The following is a 24,661-nucleotide window of genomic DNA, read 5'->3' on the forward strand; positions in this document are numbered from 1 at the left end:
AACAGGCTGCAAGTACTGCTCTGCATTTAGTACACATTACAGGTTAAGTGCCCCCACATTGATGCATGCTTAAATACCTGGGTGGCATTTTTTCTTTAAAAACAAACTTCTAACCTAGGTTTGGTTCCTTGATTTGTGCCTGAACACATTGTCTAAGATGGCACAGTTTAGGATGTGAAGACCTTTAAGGACATTCAACAGGAAGAAGAAGATAAAAGCTTCACACATAGCTTGAAAATCATTGTGATATTTTATTTTCTCTGAGTAAATAATTACAGGAGTACTGTGGTGTGTAGGAAACTTTTTCAGGGCGTCTCCTGGCACATTTTGCAAACACTAGCACACTCCTTTATGGACCTCTCATTAGCTTGTTTGGAAGCATGCTTGGCATTCATCTTCCTCTGAACTTTCAGTGACCTTATCTCATAGAGGAACATAATCACACCAAAGAGTGACAGAGTGGTTGTCACAAGCCCCATTGGAAACACATGAGTGCTGTGTTTCATTCTTACCTGGAAAGGTTGGTGGAAAGTCAAGGGTGGGTTTGCCATAGAAATCTATTACATGGTTCCAGGTCACAGAAATAATAGTACAGAGGCTGCTGAGAGTCAAAATAAAGATAGAGCACTTGTAGCATGCTATCTTAATCTCAGGGTCTGAGGCTTTGATAATGCTGACCCTAAGGGCTGCTGAGTTAAAATTCACAACAGGTTTTATCAGCATTTCCAGTAATATCAGGTTCCGTGCACATTGAAAGTCAGGTGATATTGTTCAGGTCAAGTTGACAGGGCTGTGTACCAGAATTATGGTCTCAGTATCAGAGAAGTTAAATCCCCAAAGGCAGTAAGCTTCCCAAAGTCTGATGTAAACAAGCTGGACAACATTATTGTCAAATTCACAGAAGCTCCAGTATTTGCTGTTTGCAAGAATTATTCCAAACCCGAAATTAATAGGCTGCAAAGGAAGTCAGCCACTCTGAAGATCCACTCCTTCATTCCTGCATATCTGATTATGAGACAGTACAATTCTAGAATCAACCAGGAACACAAATGTGGAAAACATAATAAGTCATAGTATACAGGTATTAAGTGTTCATTCCATGCCCCTGCTATCTCAATTCTGTATTTAAGTGAGCTATACACATGTTAGGCTTCTATACACTAGTTAGGTATGAATAAGAAGACTTTTGATATATGATTGTGGTAGGCATCACCAGTGTAAGATATTTGGAAAATAATTTAATAGTATCCTTCAAATTTTGCTATGTTGTTTCTTTATTATCCATTTAAATTAGTGGTGAAATAAGTTTGAAATATAATTTAAGGTACTTCTTACTGAAGATATCTTTGAGAAACAAAAAACCCATAAAAATCTCAGTGAGTATTCCAAACAGAGGAATGTTCAACTTATTGTAGTTTATTATCACATAATCCTTACAAGAGGACTTTAAGATCTGTATAACCCTTGAGACAAATGAGACAAAAGAAAAATAATTCACATGGTGTGCCCATTTAAGTCAAGCAAAATCATACCTGACTTCTTTAAATACCCAAAGATATGAACATGATGGAAAACAGGTATATTAATAGATCAAGGAGAATGCACTCTTATAATTCTCTAGATATTATCCTAATAGGTGTGCATTCCTGTGGAATAATATGTGTAATATTTCATAATTAAAGTCCATGTGAACACAAGCTTAATTTTTTATTTATAACTAGTCTCCTGTAAAACTTCATGGTAGGATGCTGATTTCATAATATATGTAAGGTAGTGAGTTGAATTGCTACACCATCAAAACTATTATAAGTATGTAAATGATGAGGAATAATGAATATGTGCATTCTGTATCCACTTTTTATTCAATATTGCACTTTGTGAAAATTGACTTCATTGTGGTACAACATATAATGGATAGAGAGGTTTTTTTTCCTCAGCTAATGTAATTTTTGACTAAAAAATAATACTTCATATTTTTACTATGAAAAAAACTTATTCAGATCTATCAATTCAGGTCTATGAGTTTACTAAAAAGAAAAATGAGAAAATCATACTGAGACGATATCCTGATGAGTCCTTTAAGAGAAAAGAAAAAGGGAAAGACCTTCAGTGATCCAGAATGTGCATAACATCATTGCCATTACACATACAGAAGGTTGAGGGGTCTGTAATAGAGAATCTCCTTTCAAGGAGAGATTAACTGTCAGCAAACCATCATTCCAAAGTCTCCTGTGTAATGTGCTTTCTAAAGGGGTCAAGAGAGTAAAAGTACCACATGGGAAGTATAATAAATATGATGGGCTTGCCATTGAGGGAAATTGATTGGTAATCAACATAAGCTCTTTCTTGTCAAGGCATATCTGAAGTAGCAGACTGCAGGACCACTATGCTTTGAAGGAGAAATGAAAATAGGATGTAGAATAATTTTGTGCCAGATAAATTAGCTAGCTTATCAGGAAATGGTACTGTTCTTGTCTGAAATCCAAGAGAAGATACGAGCTGTTCATTAAGAACCAAATAGGAAGGCTTCATATGTCATACTTTACCTTTTACTGTTGAGGGTATAACAGACCATTTGGAGGATGACAATATCAGCAGTCTTCGTAGTCACCGGGAATATCGAAAAGAGAGAGAGTCACAAGTAGTGCTAAAGAAACTAAATGGAAAATGTTCTGTTAGGCACATGTTAACTGCTCATACAAAAGTCTTGCTTACTGTTAGACTCGCACAGATAGTTACATTAATAGCTCATGCTTTGCTTATCTTGAACCTACTTTAAACACCTCAGGACAGTAGTGACATTCCAATGTTACCCACACTGCTATCAGTCTCATTTAATACATAGGAAATAACACAGAGACAATAATTCACAAGTACAATATCAGTTAGTTATACAGTGCAGGACATGAAGACAAAGTATTCACATATTGGGCTTCTGACACTTATGATATTCAGGAAGATTTACTCAAGTGGAACTAATACCTAACAGTAGCCTGACCTATATGTCAGAGGCCTAATTTGGTGTTCTCTGTCTTAAGATAGTAAAGACTAATGAAAGGCACGTGGAAGTATACAATTCTTACCTTTTTATGTCTCTTCTAGGAAGTTCAAATGTTAGTGACTGTCAACCATAAGAGAAATAAGAATGTACACATTCTTATGTTTCCATGACTCTAGAACTAGGTTCCTGAGCTATGAACAGGTTCAAATGGGCACACATGAATTGTGAGGTGAAGTCTCTCAAATTAGATAAAATTACATGCATTATTTAGTGATGGGTCAAATAGCCTGTTTGATTTTAAATGACCTTGTGAAGATTATTCTTGCTAGTTCACTTGACCACATGTTCAACTAACTAAAATTCAAATGACTGAACAAGCTTGTTAATGATTGTTTTCTTAATTAAATCATTTGAAGTAAAATGACACACTTCTAATGAAGATTTTCCAAATGAAATGATATGCACATCATACACAATTTTGGTCATGAGAAGATCCACTATTAACCTCGAACAGAAATTGTGCTAGCATCATGTATAAAGGTCCTGGATGGATACTTCCCATCTTTCCTGCATGCTCTTACTCTGGCAAACATGTCCATTCCTATACTAGGATTAGCACTTAATTATTTTTTGATTCTGGAATATACTGAAGGCCAGCTGAAAAATCTAGCTTATTGATGGAACAACTACTGTATTCATGGACCTTCCTTTTAGACAGCAATTATTGGAACTGCTTGTCCACACCTTGAATGGCACAATAATAATTTGGGGAGAGAGAGAGAAAGAGAGAGAGAGAGAGAGAGAGAGAGAGAGAGAGAGAGAGAGAGAGAGAGAGAGAGAGAGAGACTGTTGATGAGATCAATGAGTTTCTTGCAATTTTCATTGTTAGCAAACTCTTTCTGCATACCACATAGAGGCACTTCACTAGGAGAGTGAAGCCCAGAAAAAAGGAACTCTTTCAGCAGGATCCTAGGTTGGGCTTTCAGTTTTCTTTATATTTTTTTTCTTTCCATTTTTTATTAGATATTTAGCTCATTTCAATTCCAATGCTATACCAAAAGTCCCCCATACCCACCCACCCCCACTCCCCTACTCACGCACTCCCCCTTTTTGGCCCTGGTGTTCCCCTGTACTGGGGCATACAAAGTTTGCGTGTCCAATGGGCCTCTCTTTCCAGTGATGGCCGACTAGGCCATCTTTTGATACATATGCAGCTAGAGTCAAGAGCTCCGGGGTACTGGTTAGTTCATAATGTTGTTCCACCTATAGGGTTGCAGATCCCTTTAGCTCCTTGGGTTCTTTCTCTAGCTCCTCCATTGGGAGCCCTGTGATCCATCCATTAGCTGACTGTGAACATCCACTTCTGTGTTTGCTAGGCCCCGGCATAGTCTCACAAGAGATAGCTACATCTGGGTCCTTTCAATAAAATCTTGTTAGGGTATGCAATGGTGTCAGCGTTTGGATGCTGATTATGGGGTGGATGCCTGGATATGGCAGTCTCTACATGGTCCATCCTTTCATCTCAGCTCCAAAATTTGTCTCTGTAACTCCTTCCATGGGTGTTTTGTTCCCAATTCTAAGGAGGGGCATAGTGTCCACACTTCAGTCTTCATTATTCTTGAGTTTCATGTGTTTAGCAAATTGTACCTTATATCTTGGGAATCCTAGGTTTGGGGCTAATATCCACTTATCAGTGAGTACATATTGTGTGAGTTCCTTTGTGAATGTGTTACCTCACTCAGGATGATGCCCTCCAGGTCCATCCATTTGGCTAGGAATTTCATAAATTCATTCTTTTTAATAGCTGAGTAGTACTCCATTGTGTAGATGTACCACATTTTCTGTATCCATTACTCTGTTGAGGGGCATCTGGGTTCTTTCCAGCTTTTGGCTATTATAAATAAGGCTGCTATGAACATAGTGGAGCATGTGTCCTTCTTACCAGTTGGGGCATCTTCTGGATATATGCCCAGGAGAGGTATTGCTGGATCCTCCGGTAGTACTATGTCCAATTTTCTGAGGAACCGCCAGACTGATTTCCAGAGTGGTTGTACAAGCCTGCAATCCCACCAACAATGGAGGAGTGTTCCTCTTTCTCCACATCCACGCCAGCATCTGCTGTCACCTGAATTTTTGATCTTAGCCATTCTGACTGGTGTGAGGTGGAATCTCAGGGTTGTTTTGATTTGCATTTCCCTGATGATTAAGAATGTTGAACATTTTTTCAGGTGCTTCTCTGCCATTCGGTATTCCTCAGGTGAGAATTCTTTGTTCAGTTCTGAGCCCCATTTTTTAATGGGGTTGTTCGATTTTCTGAAGTCCACCTTCTTGAGTTCTTTATATATGTTGGATATTAGTCCCCTATCTGATTTAGGATAGGTAAACGTCCTTTCCCAATCTGTTGGTGGTCTTTTTGTCTTATTGACGGTGTCTTTTGCCTTGCAGAAACTTTGGAGTTTCATTAGGTCCCATTTGTCAATTCTCTATCTTACAGCACATGCCATTGCTGTTCTGTTCAGGAATTTTTCCCCTGTGCCCATATCTTCAAGGCTTTTCCCCACTTTCTCCTCTATAAGTTTCAGTGTCTCTGGTTTTATGTGAAGTTCCTTGATCCACTTAGATTTGACCTTAGTACAAGGAGATAAGTATGGATCGATTCGCATTCTTCTACATGATAACAACCAGTTGTGCCAGCACCAATTGTTGAAAATGCTGTCTTTCTTCCACTGGATGGTTTTAGCTCCCTTGTCGAAGACAAAGTGACCATAGGTGTGTGGGTTCATTTCTGGGTCTTCAATTCTATTCCATTGGTCTACTTGTCTGTTTCTATACCAGTACCATGCAGTTTTTATCACAATTGCTCTGTAGTAAAGCTTTAGGTCAGGCATGGTGATTCCACCAGAGGTTCTTTTATCCTTGAGAAGAGTTTTTGCTATCCTAGGTTTTTTTGTTATTCCAGATGAATTTGCAAATTGCTCCTTCTAATTCGTTGAAGAATTGAGTTGGAATTTTGATGGGGATTGCATTGAATCTGTAGATTGCTTTTGGCAAGATAGCCATTTTTACAATGTTGATCCTGCCAATCCATGAGCATGGGAGATCTTTCCATCTTCTGAGATCTTCTTTAATTTCTTTCTTCAGAGATTTGAAGTTTTTATCATACAGATCTTTCACCTCCTTAGTTAGAGTTACGCCAAGATATTTTATACTATTTGTGACTATTGAGAAGGTTGTTGTTTCCCTAATTTCTTTCTCAGCCTGTTTATTCTTTGTGTAGAGAAAGGCCATTGACTTGTTTGAGTTAATTTTATATCCAGCTACTTCACCGAAGCTGTTTATCAGGTTTAGGAGTTCTCTGGTAGAATTTTTAGGGTCACTTATATATATTATCATATCATCTGCAAAAAGTGATATTTTGACTTCCTCTTTTCCAATTTGTATCCCCTTGATCTCCTTTTGTTGTCGAATTGCTCTGGCTAATACTTCAAGTACTATGTTGAAAAGGTAGGGAGAAAGTGGGCAGCCTTGTCTAGTCCCTGATTTTAGTGGGATTGCTTCCAGCTTCTCTCCATTTACTTTGATGTTGGCTACTGGTTTGCTGTAGATTGCTTTTATCATGTTTAGGTATGGGCCTTGAATTCCTGATCTTTCCAAAACTTTTATCATGAATGGGTGTTGAATCTTGTCAAATGCTTTTTCTGCATCTAACGAGATGATCATGTGGTTTTTGTCTTTGAGTTTGTTTATATAATGGATTACATTGATGGATTTTCGTATATTAAACCATCTCTGCATTCCTGGAATAAAACCTACTTGGTCAGGATGGATGATTGCTTTAATATGTTCTTGGATTCGGTTAGCAAGAATTTTATTGAGGATTTTTGCATCGATATTCATAAGAGAAATTGGTCTGAAGTTCTCTATCTTTGTTGAGTCTTTCTGTGGTTTAGGTATCAGAGTAATAGGGGCTTCATAAAATGAGTTGGGTAGAGTACCTTCTACTTCTATTTTGTGAAATAGTTTGTGCAGAACTGGAATTAGATCTTTTTTGAAGGTCTGATAGAACTCTGCACTAAACCCGTCTGGTCCTGGGCTTTTTTTGGCTGGGAGACTATTAATAACTGCTTCTATTTCTTTAGGTGATATGGGACTGTTTAGATGGTCAACTTGATCCTGACTCAACCTTGGTACCTGGTATCTGTCCAGAAATTTGTCCATTTCGTCCAGGTTTTCCAGTTTTGTGGAGTATAACCTTTTGTAGAAGGATCTGATGGTGTTTTGGATTTCTTCAGGATCTGTTGTTATGTCTCCCTTTTCATTTCTGATTTTGTTAATTAGGATTTTGTCCCTGTGCCCTTTAGTAAGTCTAGCTAAGGGTTTATCTATCTTGTTGATTTTCTCAAAGAACCAACTCCTCGTTTGGTTAATTCTTTGAATAGTTCTTCTTGTTTCCACTTGGTTGATTTCACCCCTGAGTTTGATTATTTCCTGCCGTCTACTCCTCTTGGGTGGATTTGCTTCCTTTTTTTCTAGAGCTTTTAAATGTGTTGTCAAGCTGCTAGTATGTGCTCTCTCCCGTTTCTTCTTGGAGGCACTCAGAGCTATGAGATTCTCTCTTAGAAATGCTTTCATTGTGTCCCAAAGGTTTGGGTACGTTGTGGCTTCATTTTCATTAAACTCTAAAAAGTCTTTAATTTCTTTCTTTATTCCTTCCTTGACCAAGGTATCATTGACCAAAGTGTTGTTCAGTTTCCTCGTGAATGTTGGCTTTCCATTATTTTTGTTGTTATTGAAGATCAGTCTTAGGCCATGGTGGTCTGATAGGATACATGGGACAATTTCAATATTTTTGTATCTGTTGAGGCCTGTTTTGTGACCAATTATATGGTCAATTTTGGAGAAGGTCCCGTGAGGTGCTGAGAAGAAGGTATATCCTTTTGTTTTAGGATAAAATGTTCTGTAGATATCTGTTAGGTCCATTTGTTTCATAACTTCTGTTAGTTTCACTGTGTCCCTGTTTAGTTTCTGTTTCCAGGATCTGTCCCTTGATGAAAGTGGTGTGTTGAAGTCTCCCACTATTATTGTGTGAGGTGCAATGTGTGCTTTGAGCTTTACTAAAATGTCTTTAATGAATGTGGCTGCCCTTGCATTTGGAGCATAGATATTCAGAATTGAGAGTTCCTCTTGGAGGATTTTACCTTTGATGAGTATCAAGTGTCCCTCCTTGTCTTTTTTGATAACTTTGGGTTGGAAGTCGATTTTATCCGATATTAGAATGGCTACTCCAGCTTGTTTCTTCAGACCATTTGCTTGGAAAAATTGTTTTCCAGCCTTTCACTCTGAGGTAGTGTCTGTCTTTTTCCCTGAGATGGGTTTCCTGTAAGCAGCAGAATGTTGGGTCCTGTTTGTGTAGCCAGTCTGTTAGTCTATGTCTTTTTATTGGGGAGTTGAGTCCATTAATATTAAGAGATATTAAGGAAAAGCAATTGTTGCTTCCCTTTATTTTTGTCGTTAGAGTTGGCACTCTGTTCTTGTGGCTGTCTTCTTTTTGGTTTGTTGAGGGATTACTTTCTTTTTTGTTCTAGGGCGTGATTTCTGTCCTCGTATTGCTTCTTTTCTGTTATTATCCTTTGAAGGGCTGGATTCGTGGAAAGATATTGTGTGAATTTGGTTTTGTCGTGGAATACTTTGGTTTCTCCATCTATGGTAATTGAGAGTTTGGCCGGGTATAGTAGCCTGGGCTGGCCTTTGTGTTCTCTTAGTGTCTGTATAACATCTGTCCAGGCTCTTCTGGCTTTCATAGTCTCTGGTGAAAAGTCTGGTGTAATTCTGATAGGCCTTCCTTCATATGGTACTTGACCTTTCTCCCTTACTGCTTTTAATATTCTATCTTTATTTAGTGCATTTGTTGTTCTGATTATTATGTGTCGGGAGGAATTTCTTTTCTGGTCCAGTCTATTTGGAGTTCTGTAGGCTTCTTGTATGATCATGGACATCTCTTTCTTTATGTTTGGGAAGTTTTCTTCAATTATTTTGTTGAAGATATTAGCTGGCCCTTTAAGTTGAAAATCTTCATTCTCATCCACTCCTATTATCCGTAGGTTTGGTCTTCTCATTGTGTCCTGGATTTCCTGGATGTTTTGAGTTAGGATCCTTTTGCATTTTGTATTTTCTTTGACTGTTGTGTCGATGTTCTCTATGGAATCTTCTGCACCTGAGATTCTCTCTTCCATTTCTTGTATTCTGTTGCTGATGCTCGCATCTATGGTTCCAGATCTCTTTCCTAGGGTTTCTATCTCCAGCATTGCCTCGCTTTGGGTTTTCTTTACTGTGTCTACTTCCCTTTTTAGTTCTAGTATGGTTTTGTTCATTTCCATTACCTGTTTGGATGTGTTTTCCTGTTTTTCTTTAAGGACTTCTACCTGTTTGGCTGTGTTTTCCTGCTTTTCTTTAAGGGCCTGTAACTCTTTAGCAGTGCTCTCCTGTAATTCTTTAAGTGACTTATGAAAGTCCTTCTTGATGTCCTCTATCATCATCATGAAAAATGTTTTTATATCTGGGTCTAGATTTTCGGTTGTGTTGGGGTGCCCAGGACTAGGTGGTGTGGGAGTGCTCCGTTCTGGTGATGGTGAGTGGTCTTGATTTCTGTTAGTAGGATTCTTACGTTTGCCTTTCGCCATCTGGTAATCTCTGAAGCTAGCTGTTATAGTTATCTCTGTTAAGAGCTTGTACTTCACGTGACTCTGTTAGCCTCTATAAGCAGACCTGGGAGGGTAGCACTCTCCTTGGTTTCAGTGGGTAGAGTATTCTCTGCAGGAAAGCTCCCTTCTTGCAGGGAAGGTACCCAGATATCTGGTGTTCGAACCGGACTCCTGGCAGAAGTTGTGTTCCACTCACTAGAGGTCTTAGGATCCCGTGGGGAATCCTGTGTGGGCCCTTGCGGGTGTCAGGCAACTCCGCTGGCAAGGAAGCCCGGGGCTCGAGTGGAGAGGAAGGGGCTTTTGCCCCGGGTCAGGCCTGGGTAGTCTGCTTCCCTATGTACCACAGTCTCAGGTTCCGCACGATTGGATTGGGGCCGGCGCTGTGTTCCACTCACCAGAGGTCTTAGGATCCCGTGGGGAATCCTGTGTAGGCCCTTGCGGGTGTCAGGCAACTCCGCTGGCAAGGAAGCCCGGGGCTCGAGTCGGGCTTTCAGTTTTCAAGTAATTTGTTCTTACACTCAGTTGGGGCTCTTTGTCTATGGAGTTAATCGACAGTCCTGAAATTTTCCTATGCCACAGACTGAATTACATTTAACTTTAAAATTTCTTCCACAGATAAATTAGTCTACATAGTTAAGTTTTGCATTATTCATATTTTCATGACACAGTCACAATTCAACCAGGTCTTTGCTCCATAGAAGATGACTGACCACTTTGAGTTCTTGATCCACTTTGAATCCTCGTGAGCACACTCATTCTCAATTCTTTCATCGTGCTGCCATTACATGTGCCCCAAAGAATAGCCAATTACACTGTTTTACAGCTATTACATGCTTTTCTAGGATACAGCTCCAAATACTTCCAGATTTTCCCCAAGAACCAAACATTCTGTCCCCAAGACAGAAATATTACCACAAGCTAAAACACAGCCTCTTGGCCATTAAATGTTTAGCCAATACTTGAAGAAATAGTAGGAATTGAGTCAGATAATCATGGAACATGAATTTCTAATCATTAAATAGAGCAACCAAGTATCAAAGATGTTTTAGGGGAAGGTGGAATTCACGTTTCCAATGATTTTGGTTGAATGAAAATACCTTGTAATGATTTTGGATGCACTGAAGGTAACAAGATCTGAGGCCTATATCTGCTTGTGTTGTTTGAAGAGTTTAATAGTTCCCTTTTCTTTACAAATTACAGGATCATGTGTAACAGTTTGAAAGCATAGTTGAAGCAATTTTTGAGAGTAAGTTGATAAAAGAGGCCTACATTAAAGACTGCATCCTAGAAGACTGATCCCATTGTTTCTAGAAAGAAAATGATAGAGAACAAGCTCCCTTAAGGATGTACAAAAAGAAAATGTTGATTCCAGTAAACTTCATGTGAAATGTAGTGATGGGTGATCCATTCCAATGATAAAATATAAGCTTCTTCTGCAAATGCTGGTGCCAATCCCAAGACCTAGTTCCACCCTCAAATAACAGGTTTCAATTGCTTGCTCTGTTAAACAGTTTTGTATATACAAAACTTCTGTTTATCTGAGTTTCTGTTAAAAAAAAAGTTGTCTGTAACACCTTTTCAACCTGTTTGTCTTAGCTTCTGTTAAACTTGTCTGCATGTGCATCTCTCCTTCTCCAGCCAAGTGCTTGTTTTAGCCTCTTTTAAATTCTGTACTTATACAAAACATCTCCCTTAACTAATTGCTCATTTTAGCTTTTGTTAAACATGCCAGCTTGTGTAAGCCTTCTTCTCCATCAACTGCTTGTATTACCCTCTTTTAAATTTCCTGAATGTGCAAACATCCCCTTCCAGCTAACTGCTGACTTAGCTTCTGTTAGACACTGTGTTATGTCAACGTCTTTGGCAAGAAGTTTTTTTTTAGCATATGGTAGATTGCCTACCTTTACAGACTGTTCTCCTACTAACTCTTTAACTATCCACTTGCTTTACTTTTTGGATATTTTATTTATTTACATTTCAAATGTTATTGCCTTTCCCAGTTCCCTCTCCCCAAATCTCCTAACATATCCTACCTTCCCCTGCTTCTATGAGAGTGCTCCCCCACCCACCCACCCACTCCCAACTCATTGTCCTGGCATTCACCTACACTGGGGCATCAAGCCTTCACTGTACCAATGGCCTCTCCTTCCCACTGATGCCAGATAAGGAAATCTTCTGCTACATATAAAGCTGGAGCCATGAGTACCTCCATGGGTATACTCTTTGGTTGGTGGTTTAGTTCTTGTGGGTGGGTCTGCTTGGTTGATATTTTTGTTCTTCTTATGGGGTTGCAAACTCCCTCAGCTCCTTCAATCCGTTTCCTAAATCCTCCATTGGGGTCCCCATGCTCAGACTAATGGTTGACTGTGAGCATCTGCACCTATATTTGTCAGGATCTGACAGAGCCTCTCAGGAGACAGCTATATCAGGCTCCTGTCAGCAAGCAATTCTTGGCATCAGCAACAGTTTCTTTGTTTAGGGTCTCTTCATGGGATGGATCCTCCTGTGGGATAGAATCTGGATGGTCTTTCCTTCAGTCTCTGCTCCACTCTTTGTCCTTGTATTTCCTTTAGACAATAACAATTCTGGGTTACAAATTTGGAGATGAGTTGGTGGTCCCATACTCCAACAGGGGCTTTTTTCTAACCCCTGGATATGGTCTCTAGAGGCTCTCCCTCCCCTTTATGGACATTTCAGCTAATCTCATCACCATTGCATTCTGGAAGCCACTGGCACCTGGGGCTTGGCTTCCTGGTGACTGCATACAGTTCACAACCCCCATTGGCACACACCTCTGTTCAATTTCCTGACCCTTTGTATATCATCAATGTCTCCTGACACATCTGATCCTGCTCCCTTCCCCACACCCCATTTCTTCACAAGTTCCTCCCAGGCTCTAACTCAGGAATTTAGTTCCCCCTTCTAAGAAGTACTGAAACATCCACAATTCAGTCTTCCATATTCTTGAGATTCCTATGATCTGTAATTCTATCATGGATATTTTGAACTTTTGGGCTAATATACATTTATCACTGACTACATGCCATTTGTGTTCTTTTGTGACCAAGTTACCTCACGAAGGATGACATTTTCTACTTCCTAATATTTGCCTGCAAACTTCATGAAGCCATTGTTTTCAATAGCTAAGTAGTACTTCAATTGTGCAAATGTACATCTTCTGTATCCTTTCCTCTGTTAAGGAGCCTCTGGGTTCTTTTCAGACTCTGGCTATTATGTGTAAATCTGCTATATATACATAGTGAAGCACGCATCCTTGTTATATGTTGGAACAATTTTTGGGTATATGTCCGGTAGTTGTATAGCTATGTCCTCAGGTAGTACTATGTCCATTTTTTGAGTAACCTCCAGACCGATTTCCAGACTGGCTATACCAGTTTGCAATCCCACCAGCAATGGAGGAGTGTGCCTCTTTCTCCACATCCTGGCCAACCTGTGCAGTCCCCTGAGTTTTTTTTTTTTTTTTTGAATTTTAGACAGAACTTCTTTTTTTTTTTTAATATTGAAAATGGATTCTTCTCTCACACATTGCATCCCACTCACAGTTCCCGTTCCTCTCCTTCCTTCAGCTCCCTCCCACCTCCACTCTCCTCTGGATCCACTCCCCATCCATCTCCCTTCAGAAAAAAAAAGCAGGTCTCTAAGAGACAATAACCAAGCACAACAAAATAAAATACAATAATACAAAAGCAAAGACCCTCACACAAAAGCTGGACAAGGCAACCCAACAAGAGAAAGAGTCCCAGGAGCAGAAAAAAAAGAGTCAGAGATGCAGAAAAAGCATTTGACAAGATCAAACACCCATTCATGATAAAAGTTTTGGAAAGATCAGGAATTCAAGGCCCATACCTAAACATGATAAAAGCAATCTACAGCAAACCAGTAGCCAACATCAAAGTAAATGGAGAGAAGCTGGAAGCAATCCCACTAAAATCAGGGACTAGACAAGGCTGCCCACTTTCTCCCTACCTTTTCAACATAGTACTTGAAGTATTAGCCAGAGCAATTCGACAACAAAAGGAGATCAAGGGGATACAAATTGGAAAAGAGGAAGTAAAAATATCACTGAGTTTTTGATCTTAGCCATTCTGACTGACCTAGGTAGAATCTCAGGTTTGTTTTGAATTGCATTTCACTGATGACTAAGGATGTTGGACATTACTTTAGGTGATTCTCAGCTATTTTAGATTACTCAGTTGAAAATTCTTTCTTTAACTCTGTACCCCATTTTAATAAGGTTATTTGATTGTCTGGGGTATAACTTCTTGAGTTCTTTGTATGTATTGGATACTAGCCCTTGACCAGAAGGAGGATTGGTAAAGATCCTATCCATATTTATAGGTTGCTATTCTATCCTAATGACAGTGTCCTTGGCCATACAGAATATTTTCCATTTTAAGAGAACTCATTCATCAATTCTTGATCTTAGAAGAGCATAAACCATTGGTGTTCTGCTCAGGAAATTTTCCCCTGTGCCAATTTGTTCGAGGCTCTTTGCAATTACTTTTATATTAGATGCAGTGTAACCAGTTTTATGTGGAGGTCCTTGATACACTTGGACTTTGCCTTTGTTCAAGGATATAAGAATGGAGTTATTTTTATTTGTCTACAGGCTTACCTATACTCAAACAAGCATCAATTGTTAAAACTGCTGTCTTTTTTCTACTGGATGTTTTTAGCCTCTTTGTCAAAGATCAAGTGATCATAGCTGTGTGGGTTCATATCTGGGTCTTGAATTCTGTTCAACTTATCTGCTTCCTGTTTGTGTACCAAAACCATGAAGTTTTTATCACTACTGGATTGTAATACAGATTGAGGTCAGGGAGGTTGAGTCCCCTAGAAATTCTTTTCTTGTTGAGAATACTTTTAGGTATCTTGGTTGTATTGTTGTTTTTTTTGTTGTTCTTAATGAATTTGCAAATTGCTCATTCTAAGTCTATGAAGAAATGAGTTGGAATTTTGATGGGAATTGCATCGAATCTGTGGCCTGCCTTCAGAAAGATGACCATTTTTACTGTATTAATCCTGCCAAACCATGAAAATGGGAGATCTCTAATCTGAGATCTTCTTCCATTTCTTTCTTCAGAGACTTAAAGTTCTTGTTATACAAATCTTCCACTTGCTTGGTTAGAGTCACACTGAGATATTTTATATTATTTGTGACTGTTGTAAAGGGTGTTCCTTTCCTAATTACTTATCAGCCTGTGTATCCTTTGAGTATAGGATGGCTACTGATTTATTCCAGTTAATTTTCTATCCAGCCATTTTGCTGGAGTTGTTTATCTGATGTAGGAGCTCTCTGAGTGAAATTTTGGGGTCACTTAAATAAACTATCATATCCTCTGCAAATAGTGGTATTTTGTCTTCTCCCTTTCCAATTTGAATTCCTTTTACCTGCCTTTGTTTTCTAATTGCTCTAGTAAGGACTTCTATTACTATATTGATTAGATAAGAAGAGAATGGACAGCCTTGCCTAGTTCCTAATTTTAGTGGGATTGTTTTATTTTTCTCTCCATTTAGTTTGATGTTGGGTACTGGTTTGATGTATAATGCTTGTATTATGTTTATGTATGGTCCTAGAACTCCTAGTTTTTCTAAGACTTTTATCATGAAGGGGTGTTGAAATATGTCAAATGCTTTCTCAGCATCAAATAAAATGATCATGCGATTTTTTTTTCTTTGAGTTCATTCATATAGTGGATTAAGTTGATGAATTTCCTTATATTGAATCATCCCTGCATCCCTGGGTTGAAGCATACTTGATTGTGGTGAATGATCATTTTGATATGACCTTGGATTTGGTTTGTGAGAATTTGATTCAGTGTTTTTGCTTCAGTGGTCATAAAGGAAATTGGTCTGAAGTTCTCTTTCTTTATTGAGTCTTTGAGTTGTTTTGCTATCAGCATAACTTTTGCTTAATAGAATAAATTGGGTTGTGTTTTTTTCTGTTTCCATTCTGTGGAATAGTTTGAAAAGTATTGGTATTTGGTCTTCTTTGAAGGTTTGAGAGAATTCTGCACTAAAACCATCTGGTCCTGAGCTCTTCTTAGTTGGGAGATTTTAATGACTGCTTCTATTTTCTTAGGGGTTATGAGACTGTTTAGATCGTTTATCTGATCTTAGTTTAACTGTGGTATTTAGTATCTGCCTAGAAAATCACTCCTTTCATCTAGATTTTCCAGTTTTGTTGAAATAAGACTTTGTAGTAGAATCTGATGATTTTTTGAATTATCTCAGTTTCTGTTGTTATGTCAATCTTTTCATTTCTGACATTCCTAATTTGTATACTCTCTCTTCCCTGTAGATATTTTGGCTAAAGGTTCACATATCTTGTTGATTTTCTCAAAGAACCAGATCCTAGTTGTTTGTTTGTTTTTGTTTTTTTTTGTATTGTTTTGTTTTGATTTTTATTTTTTTATTGTTCTCTTTGTTCCTACTTGGTTGTTTTTAATGTTGAGTTTATTTCCTGCAGTCTACTCTTAGGTGTATTGGCTTCTTTGTGATGTTGAGCTTTCAGATATGCTGAGAAGCTGCCTAGTGTATGAACTCTCTACTTTGTTTAAGGAGGCAGTTAGGGCTATTATTTTCCTCTTAGCACTGCTTTCTTCTTTTTTTTTATTAAACAAATTTTTATTAGATATTTTCTTCATTTACATTTTAAATGCTAGCCTGAAAGTACCCTATAACCTCCCCTCGTCCTGCTCCCCAACCCACCCACTTCTACTTCCTGGCCCCGACATTCCATTGAACTGGGGCATATAATCGTTGCAAGGCCAAGAGCCTCTCTTCCCAATGATGGCCGACTAGGCCATCCTCGGATAAATATTAGACTAGAGACATGATCTTAGGAGGAACTGGTTAGTTCATATAGTTTTTCCTCCTATAGGGTTACAGACACCTTTAGCTCCTTGGGTACTTTTTTTTCTAGTTCCTCCATTGCGGGCCCTGTGTTCCATCCAATAGATGACTGTGAGCATCCACTTCTGTATTTGCCAGGCACTGGCATAACCTCACAAGAGACAGCTATATCAAGGCTCTGTCAGCAAAATCTTGCTAGCCTATGCAATAGTGTCCGTGTTTGGTGGCTGATTATGTTATGGATCGCTGGGAGGGGAAGTCTCTGGATAGTGCTTCTTGCCATCTCAGCTCCAAACTTTGCATCTGTAACTCCTTCAATGGGTGTTTTGTTCCCCATTCTAAGGAGGAATGAAGTATCCATACTTTGATATTCCTTCTTCTTGAGGTTCATGTGTTTTGCAAATTGTATTTTGGGAATTCAAAGTTTCTGGGCTAATATCCACTTATCGGTGAGCGCATATCATATGAATTGTTTGTGATTGGGTTATTGTGACTCAGAATGATATCCTCCAGATTCATCAAATTGGCCTAAAATTTCATAAATTCATTGATTTAATAGCTGAGAAATACTCCATTGTTGAAATGTACCACACTTTCTGTATCCATTCATCTGTTGAGGGATAATTGGGTTCTTTCCAGCTTCTGGCTATTATAAATAAGACTGCTATGGACATAGTGGATCATATGTACTTATTATCAGTTGGAACATCTTCTGTGCATATGCCCAGGAGAGGTATTGCTGGATCCTTCTGTAGTTCTATGACCAATTTATTGAGAAACCACCAGGCTGATTTCCAGAGTCGTTGTACAAGTTTGCAATCCACCAACAATGGAGAAGTGTTCCTCTTTCTCCACATCCTCCCCAGGATTGGCTGTCACTTGAGTTTATGATCTTAGCCATTCTGAGGTGGAATCTCAGGGTTGTTTTGATTTGCATTTCCCTGATTATTAAAGATGATGAACATTTTTTCAGGTGCTTCTCAGCCATTTGGTAGTCCTCAGTTGAGAATCCTTTTTTGGCTCCACACCCCCTTTTTTTTTTTTTTCATGGACTTTTTTGGAATTTCTCGAGTCCAGATTCTTAGGTTACTTTTATGTATTGGATATTAGTTCCCTATCAGATTTAGGATTGGTTAAAATCCTTTCTCAATCTGTTTGTGACCTTTTTGTCTTATTGACAGTGTCTTTTGCCTTACATAAGCTTTGCAATTATATATGGTCCCATTTTTGGATTATCAATCTTACAGCACAAGCCATTGGTCTTCTCTTCAGGAAATTTTCCCCTGTGCCCATATCTTTGAGGCTTTTCCCCACTTTCTTGTCTTTAAGTTTCAGAGTCTCTGTTTTTATGTTGATTTCTTTGATTGACTTAGACTTGAGCTTTGGACAGGAGATAAGAATGTATCAATTCGAGGGTGGTGGTGGCACATGTCTTTAATCCCAGCACTGGGGAGGCAGAGGAAGATGGATTTCTGAGTTCAAGGCCAGCCTGATCTACAAAGTGAGTTCCAGGACGGCCAGAGCTACACAAGGAAACCCTGTCTCAAAAATACACACACACACACACAAACACAAACAAAAAGGATGTATCAATTCACATTCTTGTACATGATAACTGCAAAGCTTAGGCAGTGAAGGATTTGGAAAATAGAAAGCCAGTGACAATGTATTAGTACAAGTGGGTCATGTTCTAATTCCTGCAAGCAGCAGAACTCGGCAGCTTCAGCCATGTGTCTCTGGCTCTAGAGTTAAAAATGGACACACTACTGGGACAATTGATGCTGTCTAGCTGGAGCTAAGAAATTAGCAGTGATTATGAAGAGACCAGCATCACTGAGGTAAAATCTTCTGAGAAGTGTTTTCTGGGAGCACAAAGTAGCTGTGTTCCAGAGATAGCCAAGGTTGTACCTCCCGATACAGATGGACTTGGTAATGTGTAAGAATCACCCAGGTTGTACTGGTTTTAAAGGCATGAAGGTGTAATGAAGAACAGCTGAAGCTTGGCACTTTGAGAGGTCATGGAAGGCCATTGGAGAAGATATAGTCTCTGCTGTAGTTGATGGCCTAGTACTGAAGTGGTCCTGCAAAGGATTTGAGGCTTGGCACCATGAAGAGAGCCTATGAGAGGATATTAGTGAAGCCTAGTTGGAGTGGAACACCCCAGTGTATTGGAGATGTCAGTATCATGGGATGATTACCAAGAACAGCAGACGTAGTGGAGTGGATCAACCTGAGCTTAGAGTGCTACAGAGGGCAGAGCTGGAGAATCGTTACCTGTCCTTAGGAGCAGTCCAAAAGATCAAATGGAATCCCAGACACTGAAACAAGAAGCTGTAACATGAAATTGCCTTGGAGACTCAAAGATGTTAAAGATGCCATAGCCATGAGATATATGGAGAGGAAAGCTGTTAACAGGGAGTGGGACTAGCCCAGGAGAAAGCAGTTTGTTGCAGTTAAAGATGAAAAAGGAGTGGAGATCTGAAGACCGCTTTGACATCAGCCACGAAGATGCAGGAGTTTGGAATTTGCCCAGCTGGCTTCCTGTCTTTCTTTGGGGATTGTGGTTAAGTGATTGGATGACTCTCAGAAGAGACCTTGAACGTTCGACTTTTAACATTGTTGAGACTGCTATATACTATGAGGACTTTGAAAGTTGGATAAGTGCATTTTGCATTATGCTATGTTTAAGTATGGTCCCCCATAGACTCATGTGTTTGAAAAAGTCTATGGGGGGCAGGGAGTGGAATGTGATGGTTTGTATATTCTTGGACCAGGGAGTGGCCCCATTTGTATGTATGGCCTTGTTGGAATTGGTGTGACCTGGTTGGAGTAGGTGTGCCACTGTGGGTGTGGGCATAAGATCCTCACCCTAGTTGCCTGGAAGTCAGTCTTCCAGTAGAAGCCTTTGGATGAAGACGTAGAACTCTCTGCTCTACCTGTGCCATGCCTGCCTGGATACTGCAATGCTCCCACCTTAATGATAAAGGACTGAATCTCTGAACCTGTAAGCCAGCCCCAAGAAACTGTTGTTTCTTATAAGATTTGCCTTGGTCATGGTGTCTGTTCACAGCAGTAAAACCCTAACTAACACACATAGACTATGGTGAGAAGTCTGGAGTAATTCTAATAGGCCTACCTTTATATGTTACTTGACCTTTTTCCCTTGCTGCTTTTAATATTCTGTCTTTATTTAGTGCATTTATTGTTCTCATTATTATGTGTCGGGAGGAATTTCTTTTCTGATCCAGTCTATTTGGAGTTCTGTAGGCTTCTTGTATGTTCATGGGCATCACTTTCTTTAGGAATGGAAGGTTTTCATCTATAATTTTGTTGAAGATATTTGCTGGCCCTTTAAGTTGAAAAATCTTCATTCTCATCTATTCCTATTATCCGTAGGTTTGGTCTTCTCATTGTGTCCTGGATTTCCTGGATGTTTTGAGTTAGGATCTTTTTGAATTTTGCATTTTCTTTTATTGTTGTGTTCAAGTTCCCTACGGAATCTTCTGCATCTGAGATTCTCTCTTCCATCTCTTGTATTCTGTTGCTGATGCTCATATCTAAAGTTCCTGATTTCTTTCCTAGGGTTTCTATCTCCAGAGTTGTCTCCCTTTGAGTTTTCTTTATTGTTGCTACTTACATTTTTAGATCCTGGATGGATTTGTTCAATTCCATCACCTGTTTGCTGGTGTTTTCCTATAACTCTCTAAGGCATTTTTGTTTTTCCTCTTTAAAGTTTCTAGCTGTTTGCCTGTGTTTTCCTGTATTTTCTTCTTAAAGTCCTCCATCATCATCATAAGAAGTGACTTTAGATCCATGTCTGGCTTTTCTGGTGTGATGATGTATCCAGAGCTTGCTATAGTGGGAGAGTTTGGTTCTGATGATGCCAAGTAACCTCGGTTTCTGTTGCTTCAGTTCTTACATGTGCCTCCTGCCAACTGATTATCTCAAGTATTTGGTGTCCTCAATATATCTGATAGGAGCCTGTCCTTCCTATAATCCCAGTTGATTCAGGACTCCTCAGAATCTAGCTTTCTCTGTGATCCTTTGCTTGTGGGCTCCTGTGAACCTGAGATTCTGGGTGTGTCAGAGTTCTTGGCTGTAAAGTTCCTCTGAGACCCTGAAATACTGGTGTGACCAAGCTCCTTTTATCCTGTGATCCTGTTGTTAAAGATCCTGGGCATGTTACAGTGCCTGGAAGTGGTGTCTCCTTTGAGGAGCATGGAGCTCTCTGGTCAGTGCTCCTAAGATCACATGGAGAGTCCTCTAGGAACTGGGGTGGTGTCTGCCTACTCTGCCCAAGGTGACCTGGTGCTGGGACTGACTGAAAGGGACTTGTGCCCCTGGTTAGGCTGGTTTTATGCTTCCCCAATGCTGTCTCAGGTCCCGCATGATTGGATTGGAACAAAAGTTGTGTTCCTCTCACCAGAGGTCCTAAGGTCGCATGGAGAGTCCTCTAGGGACCTTGGCGGTGTCTGTCCACTCCACACCCAAGGTGATCCGGTGCTGGCGCAGGCCGGAAGGACTCCTATATTTCTTTAAGGGATTTAATTGTTTCCTCATTGATGGCTTCTACCTGTTTGCTTGTGTTTTCCTGTAAGTCTTTTATTGTTGCAGTAACTCTCCATCCCAAATATGCCCCGGCAAATAAAACACAATACAATTAATATAAATACATGCTGTGCGCCTAGATTGGGCAGATCTACTGCTATACTCCCATCTTCCACATCTATGAAACCCCTTAGAACTTGCGGTTTTTTCCAGGCCATATGCTTCTGCTCTGCTTTTCTTCTTCCTCCTCCTCTGTGTCCCCTCATTCTCCCATTTTCTCCATCTTCTCCCTCCCTCTCCTTCCACTCCACCTTCCCTTTTATCTACCCTATCAGCTCTCCTTTATTTTACAAATTAAGATGAGAAGCAGGTTTATGGGAAATCACCTGAGTGCTGACTCATTCTTTGATCGCAACCACTCACAGGAGAACAGAATTAACATCAACTATAATTAACCCCAGGGCTATTCCTGTAAGTCTTTTATATCCTCCTTAAAGGCCTCTATCATCTTCCTGAGATGGGATTTTAGGTCAGAATCTTGCTCTTCAGATTTATTAGGGTATATAAGGCTTGCTGTCATTTTAGTACTGAGTTTCCATCATGCCAAATTACATTGGCTTCCATTATTTATGCTCTTGTACTTGTCTTTCCCTATATGAAAATCTCTGCTGTTTAATTGGCCTAGATTTGTTGGATTGTAGCAGGCTTCTTCAGAGCCAGGTAAAGCTCTGTGACACGGGTTATAGATATGTCCTTCAAACGTGTTTGGAATTGGTTCTTTTGGGGAATCTGGAAGTGTTTGGAGCTGTATCATACATAACAGCACTTAACAGTTGTAAAACAATTTAACTGGTTATTTTTTGGAGGGCGTGTGCAATGCTAGCAAGATGAGAGAAATGAGAATTGGGTGCTACTCATGAGGATTCCAAGAGGATCAGGGATGTTTAGGGGAAAGGAGACAAACTATTCATGCTTCATGCTGCCTAAGTCTTACCTGTATTTTTCTTGTGTTCTGAAAACATGAATAAGGCAATTTTAAAGATGTAGATTAATCTGTTTTTGTGGAGGATATTTTAAAATGTGTTTGAAACAGATGCTGAGAACCTGCTCTCAGAATCCTGTGGAAGAGTTGGGGGAAGGGTTGAGTCAAACTGCACAGGGATGTCAGAAGAAGCCAAGAGAGGCAACTAATTTTGCAGGCTTGCAGAGACTGAACCACCAATCAAAGAGCAATCATGGGTTAGAGTCCCAGATCCTCCCACATATATGAAGCAGATATGGAGGCCTGGTGTTCATGTGGGTCCCAAAACACCTTCAACAGATGCTATGTCTGAACTGAGAAATCCTCTTGGCGGAGTTTCCCTTTGATAAGTATGAAGTGCGCTTATGTGTCTCTTTTGATTTTTTTTCTTTTGATACTTTTGTTTGAAAGTCTATTTTGTTAGATATAGAATAGCTACTTCAGCTTGTTTCATGGTTCCATTTGCTTAAAACACCTTATTCCAGCCATTTACTCTGAGTTAATGTCTATTTTTATTGCCAAGGTATGTTTCTTGTATACAGCAGAATGAAGGATTTCATTTTCACATCCACTTCATTAACCTGTGTTTTGGGGGGATTGAGTTCATTGAAGTTGAGAGATAGTAATGACCATTGATTTTTAATTATGTTATTTTGATGTTGGTGGTGTTAATGTGTGTGTGTGTGTGTGTGTGTGTGTGTGTGTGTGTGTGCGTATGTGTGTTTATGTGTGCTTTATTATGTTGTCTTTGCTGGTGTGGAATTACTTATTACCTGTGTTTCCCTGTGTGCAGTTAACCTCCTGAATTAGAGTTTTCCTTCATATATTTTCTGTAGGGCAGGAATTGTGGATAGATATTGTTTAAATTTGCTCTTCTCTTTGAATATATTGTCTTCTAGATCTATGGTGATTGACAATTTTGGTGGGTATAGTAGTCTAGGTTTGCATCTGTGGTTTCTTAGAGGCTGTGAGATGTGTGTCCTGGCTCTTCTGTGTTGTAGGGTCTCTGTTGAGAGGTCAGGTGTAGTTCTGTTGGGTATACTTTTGTATGTTCCTTGGACTTTTTCACCTTATATCTTTTAATATTATTTGTTCTGTAAATTTTGTGTTTTGATTATTATGTGGCCAGATTTTCTGTTCTGATACAATCTAATTGTTGTTGTCTAAGCTTTTTGTATATTTATATGCATCTCTTTTTGTAGTGGGTTGTTCTGATGTTATTTGTATTATAATGCCATATACTGGTTCCTCAAGATGTGGTTGTCCCCAATGAGCATATATTCACATTCTCAAGTCATGCCATGCAAAACTTTTATTCAACTTAACTGATTAATAAAAGGCTTGAGCCTCTGATTGGGCAGTGAATGGAGAAAGGTAGGACTGAAGATTTGAGAGAAGATTGCAGGTGGAAAGAAAGAAGATCAAAGATAGAGGAGGAGGAAGCTGCCATGGATGAGAACCACATGTCCAGGAGAAAAAGTAAAGAATGGGTTTTATAGCTGGGGAACATATTAGTATACTGCTAGACCGACCATATCTAGGCATATAGATTAGTAATTAAAATACCTAATTGTGTGTTCTTTGTACCTTATACCTTTATATCTTATTAGGATTATAGATTCCTACTAGTTTATACACATAAAAAAACTGAGAGGATCCCAAAATTAAATATTTTGGTCACGTATTATAGATGATCAAAGGATAAAGGTAAAGATATTTATAAATAATATCGAGATTGAAGGAATGGTTGACACTGTACCAGACATCACCATTATCTCTCCAAAAATCTTAGTCTGTAGGTTGATCACTTCAAGAGGTAGATCCAATTTCAAGGAGTTACATCATTATCCCAGATAAAGCAAAGCACTGGGTGTATTAAATGTATAGGGTCTGATGGTGAGATAGGATGATAAGGCCACACATGGTTGATACTACCATTAACTTGTGGGGAATAGATCTGTTACAACAATGGAAAACACAGATTAATATCCTTTCAGCTTCAGAGGCAAGCCACAAATTCAGTCAGTCTCCTAATAAGAATATCAAACCAGTTAAAAAAGTTATCAAAGAGAGTTATAGACTGTCCAGTCTGCCCATAAACATGATAGAGCAGTGGTCAGCACTTCAACTTTATATCAGGGAGCCACTGCTGTTGAAATACAAACAGTCTTTCCACTAAGGAGTTTGGTAGATCAATCTATTTGGATTGAACAATGGTCTATTACAAAAGAAAAATTACAGGGACTAGAGCAGCTGGAGTCTCAGCATATGGATGAGTCCACCAACTCTTAGAATTCTCTAATATTTATCATTAAAAAGAAATCTGGCAAGTGGAGGATATTGACAGAGCATAGAACAATTAATAAGATTGTTCATGCAGTGGGTTCTCTACATCCTGGAATCACATTGCTCCCACTGTTGCCTAAGGAGTGGCCTATCATAAAGATTGATCTAAAAGATTTCTTTTTCAGAATTCCTTCACATGAACATGATCATTGGAAGGTCCTACCAAAA

At 39.2% G+C, this 24,661-nt stretch overlaps 1 pseudogene; it reads right to left on the reverse strand.

Annotated features, from left to right (window-relative positions):
* Window positions 1-305: 305 nt before the first annotated feature.
* Window positions 306-2,575, reverse strand: Gm15141 (annotated as a pseudogene).
* Window positions 2,576-24,661: the final 22,086 nt, after the last annotated feature.

Source organism: Mus musculus, chromosome X (genome assembly GCF_000001635.26).
Source record: "Mus musculus strain C57BL/6J chromosome X, GRCm38.p6 C57BL/6J".
In the NCBI taxonomy this organism is placed as follows: Eukaryota; Metazoa; Chordata; class Mammalia; order Rodentia; family Muridae; genus Mus; species Mus musculus.